Source organism: Mustela nivalis (assembly GCF_964662115.1).
Source record: "Mustela nivalis genome assembly, contig: HAP1_SCAFFOLD_595, whole genome shotgun sequence".
NCBI lineage: Eukaryota > Metazoa > Chordata > Mammalia > Carnivora > Mustelidae > Mustela > Mustela nivalis.
The window spans coordinates 1-19,764 of record NW_028136067.1 but is presented as its reverse complement, the minus strand read 5'-3'; the positions used below and the strand labels follow the sequence as shown (position 1 = coordinate 19,764).

The following is a 19,764-nucleotide window of genomic DNA, read 5'->3' as shown; positions in this document are numbered from 1 at the left end:
GGGAATGGTGCACAAGAGATTCTGCATCATTCTTGGCACGGGCCCAGACCTGGTCATGCTCAGGACTTGGCGGCCCGAACCGCACTCTCCTGGGCAAGAGACACTACGCGACACTCCGTTCTGGTCTGAGCCAGGAGGTGTAAGACAGGTCTAAATTCTCTCCCTCATAACCTCCACTACCAAACCATCCTGGTTCTCTCCAAGCTGCTGTACTTCAAGGGGACGCCCAGAGCTGCAGAAGGGAAAGTGTACTTCTCCTGGGTTCACTACACAGGCTCCCGTAAATCGGAGCTTCTGCCAGCCTTCACACCCCAGCAGAGTCTGACCTGGGGACGTGTTCCCAAGGGTGGGATGCCCCTATGCAGCTGCCCTGGAGAACCCCTGTCGTGGGCCACGGTCCCCTGGGCCTGTGTGATGGGGCTGATGGACCTGCTTCACACACTTGCTGCCCCGGGTCCACTCTACCTCTCACTAGCTGGCCTCGAAGCATAGCACAGAGCCTCTTGGGAGCAGGGCCAGGGAGTCATGGTTCCTCTCACAAACCCACCTCGCTGGCCCACAGCCCTGGCCATGCTCCCCACTCCCTAGGCATGCCCAAATGGCAAACATTCCTCAGGCCTGCCCAGGGCCCTACATACACCCCGACCCCGTCCATTCCTGGCAAGCCTCAGCAGGAGCACTGGCAGGAATCCTGTGTTTCAGTAACCACACCGCTGGACGTTTTCCAGCCCTGAACAGCTGAGGGTGCCTGCACAATTTCCCATGCTCCTGTCTCCTGTCTCTGTAACACTTAGGGAAACAGAGGGCGTTGCGTTCCCTGAAACACGTCCCTGGGAAGGTCATCCCAGTCCCTGGGCAGACATGGGCTGTGGGGACGTGGTGGGCCATCTCTCCCGGCACTTCCCCAGCAATCCCAGACCCATGACAGCTGCTCCCAGCACAGACGGATCGGGGGATTGATTCCAGGAAACCCAGGATATCTCCTCTCTTTCCTTGGTGGCCCCCTCCTGGACAACAATAGGACTGGTGGAGCTTGGCAGGGGGAAGGACATGGAGCATCTCTAGGGGAGGAGGTGGAGGAGGAGGAGGAGGACGAAGTAGAGCAGGGAAGGACAGGAAAAAGGACAGAGGAAAACAACGTCCCGCAGAGGCAGTCTTAGGGACAGTGACAGCATCCAGGGGGGAAAGGATCACACAGCCAGGATTCCGGGTCTTGGAGAGAATCGGAGGTGGGAAGAGCAGGTGGGCAACCAGAGACCCCCCTGTACCCTGCGGAGATCAAACGACCAAGGCCAGGGAGGACTCGGAGCTAGGGACGCACCCCACTGAGGGCAGAGCCCAGCATCCCCAGAGCAGCAGGCCGTGGGTCGTCACCTGCACTAACTCCCCTTTGTTCTCTCTCAGGGCCAACCCCAGCACCCTCGCTGCTCCCTAACCCGAAGGATTCCACAGAAGGCGATTCCGATGGAAGGAGCCACCCTGCGCCTGTAATTCACTTCCACCTCCATCTCTTGGGCTTCCTCTCTCCTCTGTCCCTAAGTGCCTCCGCCCAGCTCTTCCCCTTTCCCTGCTTTGATGACGCCAACTCCGGAGGCCCTCGTCTCTGACAGGCACTCGGGCTCTGCATGGGAACTGCTGCATGAAATCCCTGGGAAGCCCTCCTCACCCCTTTCCTACCATCACCCTGACCCCTCACCGCGGACTCTGGGAAGCAGCCCCGGACAGCAGAGCAGGGAGGAGGGCTGGGAATCGGCAGGGCACGGATCACCCGGCTGGAGAGGCCTCGGGAAGGGAGGCTGGGCCTGGGTGTCCCCACTTGGTTCTCTGATGCCGGGGAGTCTGTGCTCATGCCCACTTCTGCTCTTGCTCTTAGCTCTCAAGAAACTTTCCTTCAGTGGACTTGGCGCAAACGACAAGGGAAGCAGAAGAAGAGGAGGACTCGGGAACGGGGTGAGTCGGGCAGGAAAAGGGGCCGGTGAACATGGATACACCTTTTCTATCATTGCCCCGTCCCTGTTGTGGGTACCTCAGCAAACAGCACAAAACCCGGGGTGCTGCCCTAGCCTCTGACCACAAAGAGGAGAGGAGAGGAAGATCCCAGTCCCTGCAGGCACTAGGAAGTCCTGAGAACATCCCACGGGGAACCTCCACCTGATCCCTGCAACTCCCTGTGGTGGTTGGGCGCTGTCGTCCAGGAGCTGCTGATCTTGGAGGAAGGGCCCTCGCTGCCTGGAGGGACTGGACCCCAGGCAGCCTAGGCACAGTGACCTTCTGGCAAAGGGCTCCACACCCCCCATTGAGCCCCTCCCTCTGCATGACCCAAACCTTGTCCTCCCACCCTGCAAAAGCCAGCAGACGGCTTGCTCCCGGACGACACTAGTCGCGAAGAGACAGTGGTGAGGTGGCCTCATCTCCCACTTCAGGCACGTGAGAAATGAGCAAACAAGACAGGCCCCCGGGCTCACAGGAGCAGGACAGCTCACCCCTCCCAGCGCTGCATCCCTGTGGGCGGGGAGTCAGGCCCGGTCTCCAGCTGAGTCATGTCCGCCGGCGACTCCCATACAATCTAACCAACACCTCCAGTCCCCTGAGCCTCCAAGATGCCTCGTGGGAGGTAGTGGGTCCCCTCATGGCACACTTTGCTTTGTGAGTTTCATACTCTAGAGACTCACCTCGATCCCTCAGTCGGCAGGGGAGACCCACCAGGGAAAGGCCACCCTGCCTACTCCCACCTTGCCCAACACCTGCCCACAGCCCGTGGACTGTGTGAACTCACTTCCCATGGGGGTCGGGAGCATGTCGTCTCTGCCACGCCACCTGCAACACTCATGTGGGCAAAGGCTCCCCCCACAGAGAAGGGCACGTCCAGGGCTCTCAGAGAGGCTGGGGAAGGGACAGCCCAGCAGGAGGAGGACCCCGCCGTCATGGAGGAGGACGCTCAGGGAAGGGGCCTGAGGGACCCTGGCAGTGTAGCCTTCATTCAGCTCCAGGGGGCCCACAGGAAATTCCCCTTTCTTCAGGTCATGCATGGGTCTTGCAGGAAAACCTCTACCTCAACACCTCAGAAAACACGTCCCACAAAACCCCACAGGCCTCTGGTAAGGCCCAGGCCACACGCCACTCGCTATCTCACACCACTCTACCCTTGTCTCCACAGCTGCACCAAAGGACAGTGTGCCCACCACCCCAAGGCACCAGAGGCTCCTGGGGTGCTCCGACAAAGGAAGCGAGGCGGGCCCTGGGGCCTCACTTGCTGCTCCGATTTGGGCCCGGAGGAGGATTCGGCGTGAACGTACAGGGAAACACGCCTGCAGGAACGGCTCTCTTACGCCTGACCTCCGTAGGCCAAAGAGAAGACTTCTGGGCAGCCCACCAGAGGACGGCACTGGAGCCCCGAGGACAAGAGGAGAGGACCCTCTGAGTCGGCCGCCACACCCAGAGTTGGCTGCCCGGGCCCTGCCGATGACGGACACTTGGAACACGAGGCAACCACCTGGGCCCACAACAGTCCATTGTGTGGGGAGAGTGGGCCACCTGGGACTGGGCGGGACAGCAGCCTTCCCGTTGTCTCCCGTCTGCTGCAGGGGCTGCTCCTCCTCCCGCTGTCCCCTGCAGTCCCCGACAACCCTGCAGGGCATGACACATGCAGGACAAAGCGGCACTGCCAGGGCCCCTTGACCACCCTGGGATCGACTCGAGGGGCAGCAGCCCTACCCCTGCTGGATTCCCCGAGGGTACCGCACCCGAACCGCCCCCGTCACTTCGACGCACAGGACCGTGACCAATGCTGGGCTCAACACTGGCAGCAGCCCCACAAAACGGGCCCCGCTCAGCCTGTGTGTTTGGCAGCAGCAAGAGGTTTAGGGAGGAGAGGCTCTCCCCTGCACTCAGCGGCCTCTTCCTTTTACAACTCAGACAGCAGAGGCCTCCCCCAGCTGGGCCTCTGCCACCTGACCAGGAACGACCCACGCGGAGGGACAGCTCTACGCCCCTATTCAGCAGGAAGAAGCTACAGAAGATGAGACCGTCCTCCTTCAACAACCTTAACCACGCAAGGCTCCGCCCTGGTCAGGGGCACACGAGGAGGGAGGGGAAGGCTAGCTGAGCGCCAAGCAGGAGCTGGCACGCCACACCACCCCCCAACCTGTGATACGGGGGACATCCCTCAGGCGCTCTGACTGCCCTCAAGCTGAGGAAAGGAAAAAACAGATTCTCCACAGATGGAGATCAAAACCCGGCAAGACCGGAGTCTCCCTCGGTTTGTAAAAGTCCTCCTGATTCTGCAGGAAGAGGCCTGCTTAACGAGAGCCTAGCGACCTGCCAGAGGCCCGGATCTCCGTTTCCTGAAGCCCTGACATCTCCCTCCCCTCCACGACACTGAGGGAGGCTGAGGCCGAAGGAAATGTCCGTAGGACAGAGTTTCTTTTCAAACGTGCAGTCCCTGGGATGGACCTGTGAGAGGAGGAAGGTAACATTCCTCCCGGAAGCTCTGCACCATCTTTCAACTCATGCCTTCCTAGCAGGAAAAACCACCTTCCCTTCACAAGAGCAAAGCCAACTGTATCCTCAATGTCCTCTGCCCTCCTGCCACATTCTTGCAAAACCTCCCTTTTGCTTGACCTCCTCCAATGCCATCCCAGAAAGTCAGCCTCCTGTCACGACCCCAGCAAGCAGCCCTTTCTACCCAAGGGTCGTATCCCTGTTCTTTAATAAAAACTGCCTCCTGCCAGCAGAGCCGTCTCAAGACTTCTTTCTTGACCATCGGCCTTGAATGCTAACCTCTTTCCTACATCAGTCCTGTCTCCTGTAGGGCTCCTGTGGAAACAACCCTGCAACACGAACCCATTTCTGTCAACCCTTCCGACTCCATCCACCTCACCCACTGCACATTCTGTGTCCTCCGAGGACTGGACCCTTCTGTGATTCTTGCACTCAAACCCTCACATGGCCCCTCTTTCGGTCCTCGACGTGGTTGACGTTGCCCTTCTGAAACTCCCCAGCCTCCCATCCTCATTTTCTTTGTCTCGCAGGTTTATCTGGTCCATAGGTTCTCATCACCAACACGCTACAACCGGTTTCTGCTCCTGAGTAGAGGACTCCATTCCTTTCCTTTCTCATCAAGCTCAAATCTTAACTCTCAGATGTTTGTCTCACAACTTTCAAAATTCTTCTTTCCCCTAATGCCTCTCTACCAGTTTCTCTTCTTCCTTTTTCAAGCCGCCCTCCCTCCCTCCCTCCCTCCCTCCCTCCCTCCCTCCCTTCCTTCCCTACATGATCTTTTAATTCTTTGTATTCTTTCCTCCCTCCCCCTCTTTCATTTTCTCCTTCTGTTCTGTTAGTACCCACAAAGCACTTCAGTACTTTTTCACCAAGTGTTCCGGGACTCACTCTTTGTGTACAAGACCCAGGAGCTCATGGCAATTCGTTCCCTATTATAAAGGATGAAGGGAGACCCACACGGGGGCAGCTCAAAGGTCTGCTTCTCTGCAAGTCAACGGGAAGCTTCAGGGTCATGAACCCTGGCCTTCCACACTAGAGCTAGACACGGGCTACGCTAAGCATTCCCCACAATCCCCTGTCATCCAAGACCCTGAGCATACGGGCTGTCCCACCAGAGACCTGAAGAGTTTCATTTCTCAGCTGAAATGGGCCTCGAGCCAAGCTGCCGCCCGAGTGTCTGGAAAAGTCACTGGCTTCAGCACGACTCACGGGTATATAGTCTTTGAAACGGAAACATCAAAAATTTAATCAGCAGTTGACGTGGTATGAGGCTACCATGTAGAAAGATCTATCAATTCCGAAAAGGAACAAGGCACGCGACTACAAGTGGCTTGCAGGGGTAGACGCAGCGACCGTTCCTGAAGGGAGGGGCTAGAACGCGTTCCTTGAGTCAGGGAAAGGGAAAAACTTGAGTGAGCGATCCTGCCACAGCCCCTCGTGCTCTGGCCATTAGCACAAAGTTCACACTGCACAGGAACCCGGGCAATGCTGGAGCACAGCACGGAGAGGTCTCACGTGCCTCACCTCACTCCCGGTGTGCTGTGTCCTGGGAAGACAAGCCTTGTATTCGCTGACAATGTGGAAGAGCCTTCAGCCATGGGTCCCTGGTGCCAGGGACATCAGAGCTCGTTCACCCTCGATCGCAGCACACCCATCTCCCCAGTGTGGGAGAGCCTTTAGTCGGGGCTCTAACCTCGGGAGACACGAGAGAACTCACCCTTCCGGGGAACGGAGAAGTGATACACATGGGGGGAACAACTCCAGGGCAGTGCTCAGCTCTGTACACAGTAAGACCACTGGAGACGCACCTCAGCGATGGAAAGAAGGTGGGGGACCCTTGTTTCAGAGAGCTCTGCTCTTCTTCATGTCCAGGACCTCACACGGGGTAGAAGCCATGTGCTGGGATTGCTGCACAAGAGCTCACAGCAACATACATCTCTTTGAGGCCATGGGCACATTCCCACAGACAGAAACCAACTGAATTTCATCTTCAGGGAAAAGCATTTAGGCCAGCCACACCCTTAGCCAGTATCTGAGGATCCACATTGGCGGCAACCCCGACAAATGCGGTCAACGTGGAAGAGCCATTCAATACAGGTCTCACATTTGGAGACACCAGACAACTCAGAGCAGAGAAACCCGTGTCTGTCATCACTGGGGCCCCACCTGTACCCAGAGCGCCCACCTTGCTCACCGCCACAGAAATCACACAGTACAAACCCTTGTCTCCCGTCACTGAGGCAGAGCCTTCAGCCAGAAGTGGGCCCTTTCCCAACACCAGAGAACTCACACAGGGAGAGCCACTAGCCCGGTATCCTGGTGGGAGAAGCTTCAGGTGGGGCTCAGGCCTGAGGCGCCCGCTACCATCTCAGAGTGTGCTTCATCCCTCACATGGGAGCGAGGTGCAGGCACCCCTGGGACCCCCTGCATCATCGCTGTGGCTGAATGCGAGGACATCCCATATGGGAATCCCATTCCTCACGGAGCCAACACAGGAAGGACCTGGCAGGATTCGCACACAAGAAAATCCTCCCGGTCTGATGAGCAAAGGAATGGGCTCAGCTATCCCTTCTTCCCTAGCCAGCAATGACACCCTCACACCGAGGAATCAGAACCAAGACAACTTACCACTGCGATGCACGTGCACCAGCGAGATGACAGCGGTCACACTCCTGGACGTGCTGCACTACAATCTGCACTGAAGAGACAGAAGCCAGACGCTCTTGATGCTGCCCAGTAGGTCACGTCCCCTGAGCCTCAAAGCACCACCTGTAAAAACAAGGAGAGCATTCAGTCGAGGTCTCAAGACCCGCACGTGGGGAGAGACAGAGTCACCCATGATGGAAGCAGGCCCCTCCGTCCCAGCAGGGAGGGCAGGTTCAAGGAGGCCAAAGCCACAGGGCCCCGCCATCTGTCAAAGTCTTAGCATTGCTGCTGGAAGGCCTTCCCCTAAAGCATGCTTGGCCAATTGCCTGCCAAGAGTTCCATGAGGCTGAAAAGGATGTCTGGTCTTTCCTTGCTAAGACATGCCTCTCATGGGCCCTGGTACTCAACAAGGGAAAAAAAAAAACAAAAAACCAACAACGACTGACTACCTTCCCCTTCCACAACACCCTTCCACTTCAGGGTCGTGACTATGGCAGAGTTCACACTGTGCGCATTTTGCCCTGATAAACGCCAACCCTCCAATAAAGCACAGAGCAGAGTGTCAGGCTTGAGCACCCCAGCGACCTGGCTGGCTGCTGTGGCTCCCTGGGCATCCCTCCCTCGCTCCCTCCCTGGCTCTAATCCTTTCCAATAAGCATCTGCCTGGGCCCTGGGACTCTGGCTGTCCCCAGGTGCCCCGGGCCCTGGGTACAGGCCATGAAAGGCAGTTGAGGGGCTACAGACTCCAGCCGGCCGGCCCTGTGCTCCCCTCAACCCAACCACCGTGGTAACCAACGTGGGCCCAGGTGCCAGATCCAACTGCAGCCCCCGCCTTCCTGCTCAAACACAAGGTCGCTTCCGAAGCAAGGCACATCGGCCCCAAATAACCTGCCCCTTTGCCCCCACCCCACCGGCCTGAATATCCCCTGGGGACAGAAACCCCAGAAGACAACACAACCTCCATTCCAGTCAGCACATTTCACTCATCCTCACGTCTTGCACAGGCTGTCTGATGGGTCCAGAAAAATCCGCCTACGGTATGGCCCACGTGCTGCTGTGATGTTAGGAACCCTTCACCTCCCCAGAGTTTGAAAGGTCACCTGACCCATTTTGGAGGGCTGTCCCAGCGACCACGCCCACTTCTCCTGCCAGCCTGGGACTCTGCCTGCAGAAAAAGAACAAGAAAGAACAAGAGTTGGTGATAATGTGAAGAAATAGGAACCTTGTGTTCTGATGGTGGGGATGAAAACTGGTGCAGCCATTATGGAAAACAATGTGGGGGTTCCTCAAAAATTTAAAAATAGAACTGTCATGGGACGCCTGGGTGGCTCAGTTGGTTAAGCAGCTGCCTTCGGCTCAGGTCATGATCCCAGCGTCCTGGGATCGAGTCCCACATTGGGCTCCTTGCCCTCCGCAGGAGCCTGCTTCTCCCTCTGACTCTGCCTTCCACTCTGTCTGCCTATGCTCGCTCTCGCTCACTCTCTCTCTGACAAATAAATAAATTAAAAAAAAAAAAATAGAACTGTCATATGTTCCAGTAATTCCATTACTGGGTATTTACTCAAACAAAATGAAAACATTTGAAAAGATACGTTTATATTGCAGCACTATTTACAGTAGGCAAGATATGGAAGAGCCCGGCAATAGATGAGTGGATAAAATGACGTGGTGTATATATAGATATATATATAGAGAGAGATATAGAGATTATATAGATAGCTAATAGACTAGTACTTGGCCAGAGAAAAGAATGAAATCTTAACATTTGCAACAACACGGATAAATCTAGAGGGTATAATACTAAATGAAATAGGTCAAAGAAAGACAAATATCCTATGATTTCAACCATATGTGAAATTTAAGAAACAAAACAAAGCATAAAAGAGACCCCAAAAAAGAGACTCACAAATATAGAGAACAAACTGGTGATTACCAGAGGGAAGGTGCGTGGAAAGAGGGCATGAGACAATGAGGGTGTGTCATTTAAAAGGAAAAACAAAACTCTATCTGAAGTCAATATTATTGTCTATGTAGAAAATCTCAAGTATCTTATAAAAAAATTCTATTGGAAGTAATGAGGAAATACCAAAACATCATAGGATACAAGGTCAATGTAAAAAAGTCAACTATTTTCCTATATCTGAATAAAGAATTGAATTCCAAATTTTCAAATGAAAAAAATACTCTTTACAATACACCCCTAAAAAGGGTACTCAAGTATAAAATCTAACACAATACATATACACAGGAAGACAAAACTGATGGAAGAAATCAAAGATCTAAATAAATGGAGAGAGAGTTCGTATTCATCAGTAGCAAGACTCAATATGGCTAAGAGGTCAATTCTTTCCAACTTAATCGATAAATTCAATAAAATCCAAATAAAACCTCACAGTTATTTTGCAGATAATGACAAGAAGATTCTGAAGTTTACACAGAAAGGCAAATATCTAGAAGAGCCAACACACTGGACACCTGGGTGGCTCAGGTCATGATCCCAGAGTCCTGGGATCAAGTCCTGAGTCAAGCTCCTTGCTCAGAGGGGAGCCTGCTTCTCCCTCTGCCCTCTCTGCCTGTGACATCCCCTGTTTGTTCTCTCTCTCTGACAAATAAATAACATCTTTAAAAAAAGTTTAAAAAAAAAATTGAATAGCCAACACAATGTGGAAGAAAAATGAGAATTCACCTCACCTGGTCTTGAGACTTACTATAAAGCTACTAGCCACCAAGACAGTGTGTTAGTGCTGAGAGAGACACACAGATCAACAGAACAGATTACAAGGACCAGGAATAGATCTACCAAAATAAAGTCAAACATTTTTTGACAAAGGCACAAAAGGAATAAAAGGAGAAAAGATAGTCTTTCAACAAATGGTGCTCGAACAACCGAACACTCATGCAAAAGAAATGAAACTAGACACAGACCTTACACAAGTATTAACTAAAAATGAATCAGAGATATAAATATAAAAATACAGGAGAAAAATCTCTAGGACACTGGTTTGGGGGATGGGTTTTTAGATTCAACAGCAAAAGCATATTCCACAGGGAAAAGCATGTGTTGGATATTATTAAAAATAAAGTCTTCTGCTCTGTGAAAGACATTTTTAAGAAAATGAAGGGATAAGGCACAGACAGGGAGAAAATATTTGGAACACAGGTATCTAATAAAGGCTTTGTGTCCAACATCACAAAAGAGCTCTTAATGATTCAATAATAAGAAAAGAAATGACCAAATGACAAATATGCAAAAGATTTGAACAAACTTTTCACCAAAGATATAAGGATAGCAAATAAATACACAAACAGATAGATGCTCCACATCACCTCAGTGGGAATATGCAGACAACATGACACAGGTATTGGAATGGTTACATCAAAAATAATGACAGTGCCAATTTCAGGTCCAGAATCAGAACAACAAGATTCTCATTCATAGTTGGTAGGAACAAAAACTGATACAGCAACTTTGTAGAAATAGTTTGGCAATTTCTTGCGAAGCTAAACATACATACATACATACATACATACATACATAACAAACACAGCAATTTCACATCCTATGTTTTTGAAAACTTGTGTTTTAAAACCTACATGTGAATATTTCTAACACCTTAATCCAAATGGTCCCAAACTGGGAGAATCAAGCATCCATGGGTTAACCAATCTGAAATCATGTATGCAACTCTGAAATCATGTATGTGTATTCTGGAATTGAACTATCAAATAAATGAAATCCTGATGTTAGCTGGATTCTCACTGTTAGTGCAGGAGATTACAGACAAGCAAGGAGAGAAGGTTAGAATGTTGCATCTGGTAATGCTTACAAGAGGAGACAACAGTGTGAATACTTAGCTTACTATAGATAAAGATGGTGACATACTAAAATATTTTTAGACACGTGTATATACATGAGTGAGTATACACAAACACCCTGTTCAGTTAGCTGAGTGGGTCTTTGAACAATGACTTAACAGTCACAACAGACACATCTAGTCCCCCAATCTTGGTTTCTCATACTATGCTCCAATGAATAGAACCAGAACTACTTAGGGGGCAAAAATGGCTAATTCTAGGGCAGGAAAGACAGAAGATGCACCTGGAAAATCTACTGCCACAGAGTAAGGTAGAAATATTCAAACAATAACCGGGTATGTCAATAGACACAGGAAGCGACAGAAGGTGCTTTTTAAAAAATTAATTTACTTGTTTTTGAGAAAGTAGCAAAAGGAGAGAAAGCATAAGCAGCAGGGAGGAGCACAGGGAGAGAGAGAGAATTTCTATTTATTTATTTATTTACTTACTTACTTACTTATTTCACAGGCAGAGATCACAAGTAGGCAGAGAGGCAGGCAGAGAGAGAGGGGGAAGCAGGCTCCCTGCTGAGCTGAGAGGCCGATGTGGGGCTCGATCCCATGACCCCGGGACCACGACCTGAGCCGAAGGCAGAGGTTTTCACCCACTGAGCCACCCAGGCACCCTGAGAGAGAGAATTTCAAGCAGGCCCCACACTCAGCAAAGAGCCCAACCTGGGGATGGATCCCAGGACCCTGAGATCATGACCTGAGCTAAAATCAAGAGTCAGACACTCAACCAACTGAGCCACCCAGGTGCCACTAGAAGATGCTTTTACTAACCAACCTGGAACAACTTGAGCAACAAAAGGAACAAGGTATCATTGTACTATAACCAAAATATAAAATAACTAGCCACGAATTCGTGCTGATATAAATGGATTAGTAAATAGGAGAGAACAGAAAAATCTCCTATGCAGAATTCCTGATAATTTATGTACATAATCATGTAGCTACTCCAACAGGAAGGAGGTATAGTGTAAGTGGTATAGTGTAATTGCCCACTTCCTTCCAAGGAGTACAGTATGAGGACAGAGAAAACAAAGTAATAAGTCATGTCCAGAGCACTAACCCTTGATATGATAAGACCAAAGGACATTTTATCTCTGTGGTCTTCCTCCAAGAAACCCATAACCTCAGTCTAATCATGAAAACAACAGCAGACAATTCCCAGTTGAGGGACATTCTACAAAACACCTAACTGTACTCCTCAAAACTGCCCAGGTTATCAAAAACCAGGGAAGTCTGAGAAATTGTCACAGCCAAGGGGAGCCTAAAGAAATGACTAAGTGAAAGGTGGCATTCTGAAACAGAATACCTGCATGGGGGAGAAAACACCAGGGTCAACTATCAAAAGACAAATCACATCCTATAAAATAAGAGTTTGCAACCCATAAAATGGACAAGCACTGGTATCCCTAATCTATAAAGAGCTAGACACTGAAGAAGAAGAAAAACAAAAAAAGCCACAAACCTAAGAGCAAAATGGGCAAAAGATATGAACAGAGGGTTCACAGAAACGTAAATACACCTTTCAGATACATGAAAAAATACTTAATCTCACTCATAAATAAGAAGCTTGCAGAGATAAACTTCATAAAATACCACGTTTCTCTTTCCACTGCCAAAATTCCAGAAGTTGAAGCACATGTTCTATGGGTGAAGCTGTGGACAAACAAGCATGGATGTGGTGTTGATGGGAGTGACACAAAATGATACCAAAATCCTGAATGATCGAGTTATCAATTCTATGCACCCGTTGACCTGGCAGCACACTTCTAGGAATTTATCAGATAGAAAAAACCTATATGTACAAGGTCATTCACTAGAACATGGTTTGTAATAGCAAAAGGTTTGAAATAGTGCATAACTAATAATAAACAGTTAACTAACTATGGAACGTCCATGCTTGAATTACTGTGCAGTTATAACAAAGAAACAATCCATGTTTGTTTAGATACAGATGTCTTGGATGGGCTTTTAAGAAGTGACAAAAAATCAAAGAAAGAACAGAAAATCATGTATAGACTTGTTACTCAAAGTGTGGCTCCCTGAGCAGCAGAGTCAGCTTCACCTGGGAGCTTTTTAGAAATGCAAAACCCAGGGTCCCCACCAGATCTACTAAATCAGCATCTGCATTTTAACAGGATGCCAGTGGTATACAGCTGCATCTAAGTTCTGAAAGCCCTAAAGATGATGGATTCCCTTCTAAATAACAGTAGGGGGCATACAAGAGTATCCTTTACCTGAAAAAAGCAGCACTGCTAGGACAAACAATACAGACAGACATATCTACAGCAAGAGGACCATAACTCCAGTTTGTCTGGTACTGTCCCAATATAGACAGCTGTACCATCATAACTTTATGGAACCTCTTTCATTCTCAGTGGAAGTGTCTCAGTTGAGATGAAAAATGTCACCCTTCCTTGAGGGAACATCACTTAACCTTTAACCATGTTATTACTAATTCAGAAGTATTTCATTAAAAAGAGAGAGAGAGAAGACCAGTCAGGGAAAAACACAGACTGAAGAAAAGCAGTGAGCCAAGGATGGTTGGGCAACAAACCCAAGGAGAGGCAACGTCTGGGGCAAAAGGGAAAGACAACTTTGTGAGGAACAGTAAGGAGATGTATCAGAGTTAAGAAAGGAAAGCTAGCAGGCAAGTGTCAGAGACAACAGAGACTGAGGGTTATGCTGCAGGATGGTCAAGTAAGACTAAAGCCAGAAACTGGATTTGACTACAATTTGGTAGCCTTTTCCAGAGCTCAGGTGAATGTCGAAGAAGCAAGAATGCATTCATGAAGTTGAAATATGAATGAGAAATGCAGAAACCAAAGCCAGAACAGTCGGCTATTCAAGCTAGAGATGTGAACAAACTGACACAAACCCTTAGGGAGAGTCATCTGGAGGACATGTGGTCCCTCCATTCCACCAGATCTTCAAAGTCCTATTCATGGATCAAGCAGGACCATGAGAGGGCTGTCCACTCAGACCTCATTGTTCGGTCCCCCGAAAAGCATCCATACACTTCTAGTACAATGCTGTGTCTATCAGAAATGATTATAGGCAATTTCAGTGTTGTTATTAGAAAAATCAAAGGAAGTTTTACAACTTGCACAACTCTGTGAAATTAAGAGTCCTGCTTCTCATTCTACCAACTGTTCTTTGAATTTGCTTGATATACTTGATACACTTCCCTTCAAGTAATTCTTGCCTATTTCTATCTTTTCGGGTTTTTTTTAAGATTTTATTTATTCATTTGACAGACAGAAATCACAAGTAGGCAGAGAGGCAGGCACAGAGAGAGAGGGAAGCAGGCTCCCTTGCTGAGCAGAGAGCTCAATGTGGAGCTCGATCCCAGGACCCTGGGATCATGACCTGAGCCAAAGGCAGGGGCTTTCACCCACTGAGCCCCCCAGGAGCCCTCTATTTTTTTGTTTTAAAAATATGATTCCTTTCAAATTTTAGAATACTCATTTTGAAACAAAGTGGAAATAAACAAACAAAAAGATCACCTGAGATGTGTTCATTTTCTGCTCTTAGTGGAGGAGGGACAGCTGAGGAAGAAGGAAGGAAGAAGGAAGTTAGAAGAGACTTGGCCTGCCTTGCAGTTCCTGGATTTACCTGCCTACACAGCTCCACATACAAGATACTTACGTGTCCATGTGTGGCTCAGATAGATGTTGAGCTTAGACATGATACTTTTCACTGAGTGAATGTAAACATTTGTTTCTTATTGATTTATTACCAATTTAGGTTCTGTGACAGAGAAAAATTAAAAACATGAGAAGATGAGTTTAACATTTACCAGTAGCCTAAAGGAGGAAACACTATGGCTTTTTCAGAACTGATGTGGGAAAAATTAAAAATTAAAAATCTCAAGCCACGCTGTTCATCTGTTTTCCTGTGAACACTATTAATCCCCGGAAGTCAGAAAATCCAAGCAACCTCTGGAAAAAAGAGATGCGGTGTTTAAGGCAAGATAAAAAATAAATGTTTAATGTTTGTTTCTTACAACTTTCAAAAGGTCTTAATAAGAAACTATCTTTGCCTTTATTAACAGTTACAAAATGAGCCGTGGCCTGGGAATTCGCAGACCTGACTTAACCATGGTTCTGCCACCAACAAACTGCATGATCTTGGTCAGTCACCTTCTCAGACTCAAGTTTTTTTTTTTCATTTTTCAAATAAGGCCAAAGCAGATAACCTCGTGCCTGCACTACCATCCTGTACGTCTATAAGGCCAGGAGAGCAGGAACCTCTGCATCTTTCTAGACGCCATCAACAATGGCAAATGGGGAATGGAAAATGAGGGGAGGAGTGGGTATTCAGGGAGGGGTGATGACAGAATTTCCTTCGCTATGGCTGGTGAGCCTTTCATCCTGACCATGCCCTCACAAACTCTCCAAAGGGGTGACATTTCCTGTGTAGCCTGCATGCCCACCCTCTCAGCTCCAGCTCACCTCGCTCTTCTTAAATTTGTCCCAGACCTTCCACCATCACACAGCCTTCGATGCTTTCAGGATACTGTCATGCTTATATGTAACAAATAACAAATGAATACATAATAAATAATAACTGGGGACCTAGGCAATGTTAGAGTCAGGAAAGGGCCTTGGTGGCTAGCTAGTACAGCCTCTTCCCTCTTCCATTGCACAAATGAGTTAACTGAGCAATGAAGGCCCTAGAGAATTGTCAAAGCTCCAGCCGCACGTTATTACATACACAACAAATACAACAGCAGCTAACAAAATGTGAGTTTCAGAAAAATCTTGTCGACTATTCATTCAGGGCTCAGGAAATGCTTCTTGAGACCCTTTGACTTGGAGGGCTCAACCAGAGTCAAATGCGCCATGCTTTTAACGTGCTTCCAAAGGAATGTTAGGTCCCATTTCGGTACGTCCTAGGTGTCTAGCATTGCCATCCCTGAGGCCCAAGTTTTCCCCGAGGAAATTCTGTCATGGGGCCCCAGTTCCTCTGGCGTGGTGTCTGGGGGCTCCCGAGTCAGAGCTCAGATGAGGGACAGCCTCTCCTCGCTACACCTCTTGCTTCTGCCAAACACACAGGCTGAGCGGGGCCCATTTTGTGGGGCCGCTGCCAGTGTTGAGCCCAGCATTGGTCATGGTCCTGTGCGTGGAAGAGACAGGGGCGGTTCCGAGGCAACACCCTCGGGTAATCCAGCAGGGGTAGGGTTGCTGCCCCTCGAGTCGATCCCAGGGTGCTTTCCAAGGACATGAGCCCTGAGTTGGCTGTCTCTGGAAAGGAGTGTTCTTTTGAAGAGGAAAAGTCAGTTTCAAGAACCCACCTTTGTGCATGTTCCCGTCTAACTCTGGTGGCCTTTCCAAATATGTCACTTAACTAAGCTAGACAACTTGAGGTCACCCTCAGAAACATGGCCACATTAGCTCGTGGGTGGGCAGTCCCCTTGCTCCTTATTCTGCGGGCATAACACCGGGACCCCATGGGCTCAAGGTTCATTCAGCAACTGGACCATGCGATTGATTCCTCCACGATTGTGGAACTCAACGAGCACCTTGACCAGCTGGATGGGGCTGGGATGAGGAATTCTTTCCCTCAAAGCCAGAGAACACGCACCACTCCACAGAGTTCTCTGGGGACTTATGGGGACAATGAAGGACCTCGCTCTCCACCTGGAGTGGAGGGTGCACTTGGGGTGCCCTTATCTCCTGGACAAGTTTTCTCCCACTCACCGGCGATTCCTACTAACGAGGATCTCCCAGCGGGACCTCCAGTCAAAAGGGTTTCTTGCAATGGTTTCTTCCCTCCCAGTCCCAGTGATCCAAGAAGCCACCCCTATTCAGGTACACTGGAAAACAAAGGCTTTAGCTAAGCATCCAATTGCCCTCATGGGAAAATTCATACAGGGATAACCCCTGACTGTAAGGACCTGGCATCAGCTCCAGAGTGTCCCAGAGAACAAAGGCCACCAAACCATGACAGCAGGCCCATGATATTACCAAGTACCACCTTCCACTTCCAGATATGCCTGAACTAACACCCGAAACCAGCACAACTGGAAACCCAGTGATCCTTAGGCCTGGACCCGACTGCTCTACGCCCATGGCTCCTAACTCTGGAAAGGTTCTGAAGTCCACCACACTGCAGAGGCCCCTACGAAAACGTGGAGGACAGGTGCTTTAGCAACGGCAACAGTTTCAGGGAAAGGCGGTAAGAAGAACCAGGAGTGCTGTCATCAGTCGAACTCGGACTGCTGAGGCCAAAGCCTGTCAGCAAACATGTCTGCCCCCAAAGCAGAGATCCTAGTGCCCACCTGTTGGTTCTCATTGGCAACAAATCATACAAGAATTTATCCGGACTCTGACAGGCCTTCCTCATCCTTGTCGCCCATGAAGCAATTGACAGAAAAAGCTCTTCTTCCCAAGCCAGAACCCGCCAACCCGATATGGGCCTGAAATGCTTGCACGTTCCTCCCAACCCAAGGAGCCCTTGAAAGCCTGACTGCGGTTTAAGGAGACTGGGGATTCGATAAGGGCCCCTAGCTGGGACGCAATGGCCATGAAGCTCTAACCTGGGCCCATGGCTTCCCCAAGCTCCAGAGGCTGCCAGACATTTGGCCTGGGCCAAATGCATGGGCGCATCATGAAAACCATCACCGACCCAGCCCACCTTCCCCATTTTAAGCAATGGTGCACGGGTGCTCTGTTCCACTGACGTGGCCACCTGGCATCCATCGTTGCCCCTCTTTGGGAATGGAGGATGTCGTGGGGCATGGGGAAGTCCTTACTGAGTACACAGTCAAGGCCCACCGTGTCACCCCAAACAGGATTTCTCAGTGAAATACGGGAATGAACCCAACGCATAAGGCAGTTCTACAGAACACAAAGGCTTCAGAGGTGGTAACTGCTGCACAAGGTGGAGCCTGTGCCCATCGAAAGACACAATGCTATGCATACATTCCCCATGATCTCAAAGAGAACTCTGGGTTTCTACCAGACACCACTGCTCAAATCCCCACTTCCAAGGATTCCTCTCCTTAAGGACTGGCTCAACTCCTGGCCTGGGGAAGGGTTCTCACCCACTATCAGAGGACTCTTCATGGGGATTCTCCTTCTCTTTCTTCTTCTAACCCCGCTGTGTTGTTTCCCACCCCATGCCCGGTCTCTGCAGGTGGTGCCAGAAACCCTTCACTGCAGTAACTTCCAGATGACAAATGGTCCTTTCCGCTCAGGAAGATCCAGTCACAAGTTCTCCCCTGCACTCAGCGACCTCTTCCTTTTATGACTCTGACAGAAGAGGCCTCCCCCAGCTGGGCCTCCCCCACCTGACCAGCAATGACCCACAGGGAGGGACAGCTCTATGCCCCTATTCAGCAGGAAGAAGCTACAGAAGATGAGACTGTCTTCCTTCAACAACCTTAACCACACAAAGCTCTGCACTGGTCAGGGGCACACGAGGAGGGAGGAGAAGGCTAGCTGAGCACCAAACAGGCACTGGCACGCCACACTGCCCCCCAACCTGAGATACGGGGGACATCCCTCAGGCACTCTGACTGCTCTCAAGCTGAGGAAAGGAAAAAACAGATTCTCCACAGATGGAGATCAAAACCCGGCAAGACCGGAGTCTCCCTCGGTTTTGAAAAGTCCTCGTGATTCTGCAGGAAGAGGCCTGCTTAACGAGAGCCTAGCGACCTGCCAGAGGCCCGGATCTGCCATTTCCTGAAGCCCTGACATCTCCCTCCCCTCCATGACACTGAGGGAGCCTGAGGCCAAAGGAAATGTCCGTAGGACAGCTTCTTTTCAAACCTGCAGTCCCTTGGGAAGGACCTGTGAGAGAAGGAAAGTAACATTCCTCCAGGAAGCTCCGCGCCATCTTTCAATTCATGCCTTCCTAACAGGAAAAACCACCTTCCCTTCACAAAAGCAAAGCCTCCCGTATCCTGGGTGTCCTCTGTCCTCCTGCCACGTTCTTGCAAAACCTCCCTTTTGCCTGACCTCCCCCAATGCTATCCCAGAGAGTCAGCCTCCTGTCACGACCCTAGCAAGCAACCCTTTCTACCCAAGGGTCATATCCCTGTGCTTTAATAAAATCACCTCCTGCCAGCAAAGCCATCTCAAGTGCACCCTCAATGTATGTTCAAGAAAACCTTAACCTATCGACGTATGTATATCGCGCAAGGATGAATGGCCACAAAATTCAACACATGGTTTGTGATCTACCTCTCATGTGTCCTTAATTCTACTAATATTGTCCTTACAAAATGCAAAGGATTTACAAATTAATTACATGGTTAGAAATATTTCTATTTACTTCACATATCGGAGAATGACAGAGCTAGAGAGAGTGCAAAACAGTCAGGGTCGCTCAGCAAGGAAGATGGAGAAGGGTGCTCAATACAGGGCTTGATATCCAGCATTCAGGTATCCTACCTCAGCCAAGGGCAGATGCTTACCCAACTGTGCCAACCGGGGGCTGGCAAATTAATTTCATCTTTTACAAAGAAGCTCTTCTGGAAGACCTGTTGGGATCAGGGCAGGAAAACCTCGACAGTTCAGCATCAAGCAGTGAGGGCTTCCTCCCTGACTATGAGAACATGGGAGCCCAGGGCTTTTCTCCACCACCAAGAACAGCTATGTATCTCTGGGCCTGAGAGGGTGTATGACCACAGCAGATGTGGAAATACTCCCCGATTCGGTAGATTTTAGAACAGAAGGGGGTTCTAACGGTCCCTTCCATAAACACAAAGACTGTCCAGGAATGCCTCCGTGGTTCTTTCAGTTAAGGG

General features: G+C 49.8%; 1 long non-coding RNA gene across 1 annotated transcript; it reads left to right on the top strand.

Moving 5' to 3' along the window:
* The first annotated feature begins 1,218 nt into the window (after positions 1-1,218).
* LOC309857288 lies at positions 1,219-3,392 on the top strand. Its single transcript, XR_014307604.1, has 3 exons — positions 1,219-1,487; positions 1,874-1,950; positions 3,158-3,392. It is a non-coding gene; the product is annotated as an uncharacterized lncRNA (long non-coding RNA).
* Positions 3,393-19,764: the final 16,372 nt, after the last annotated feature.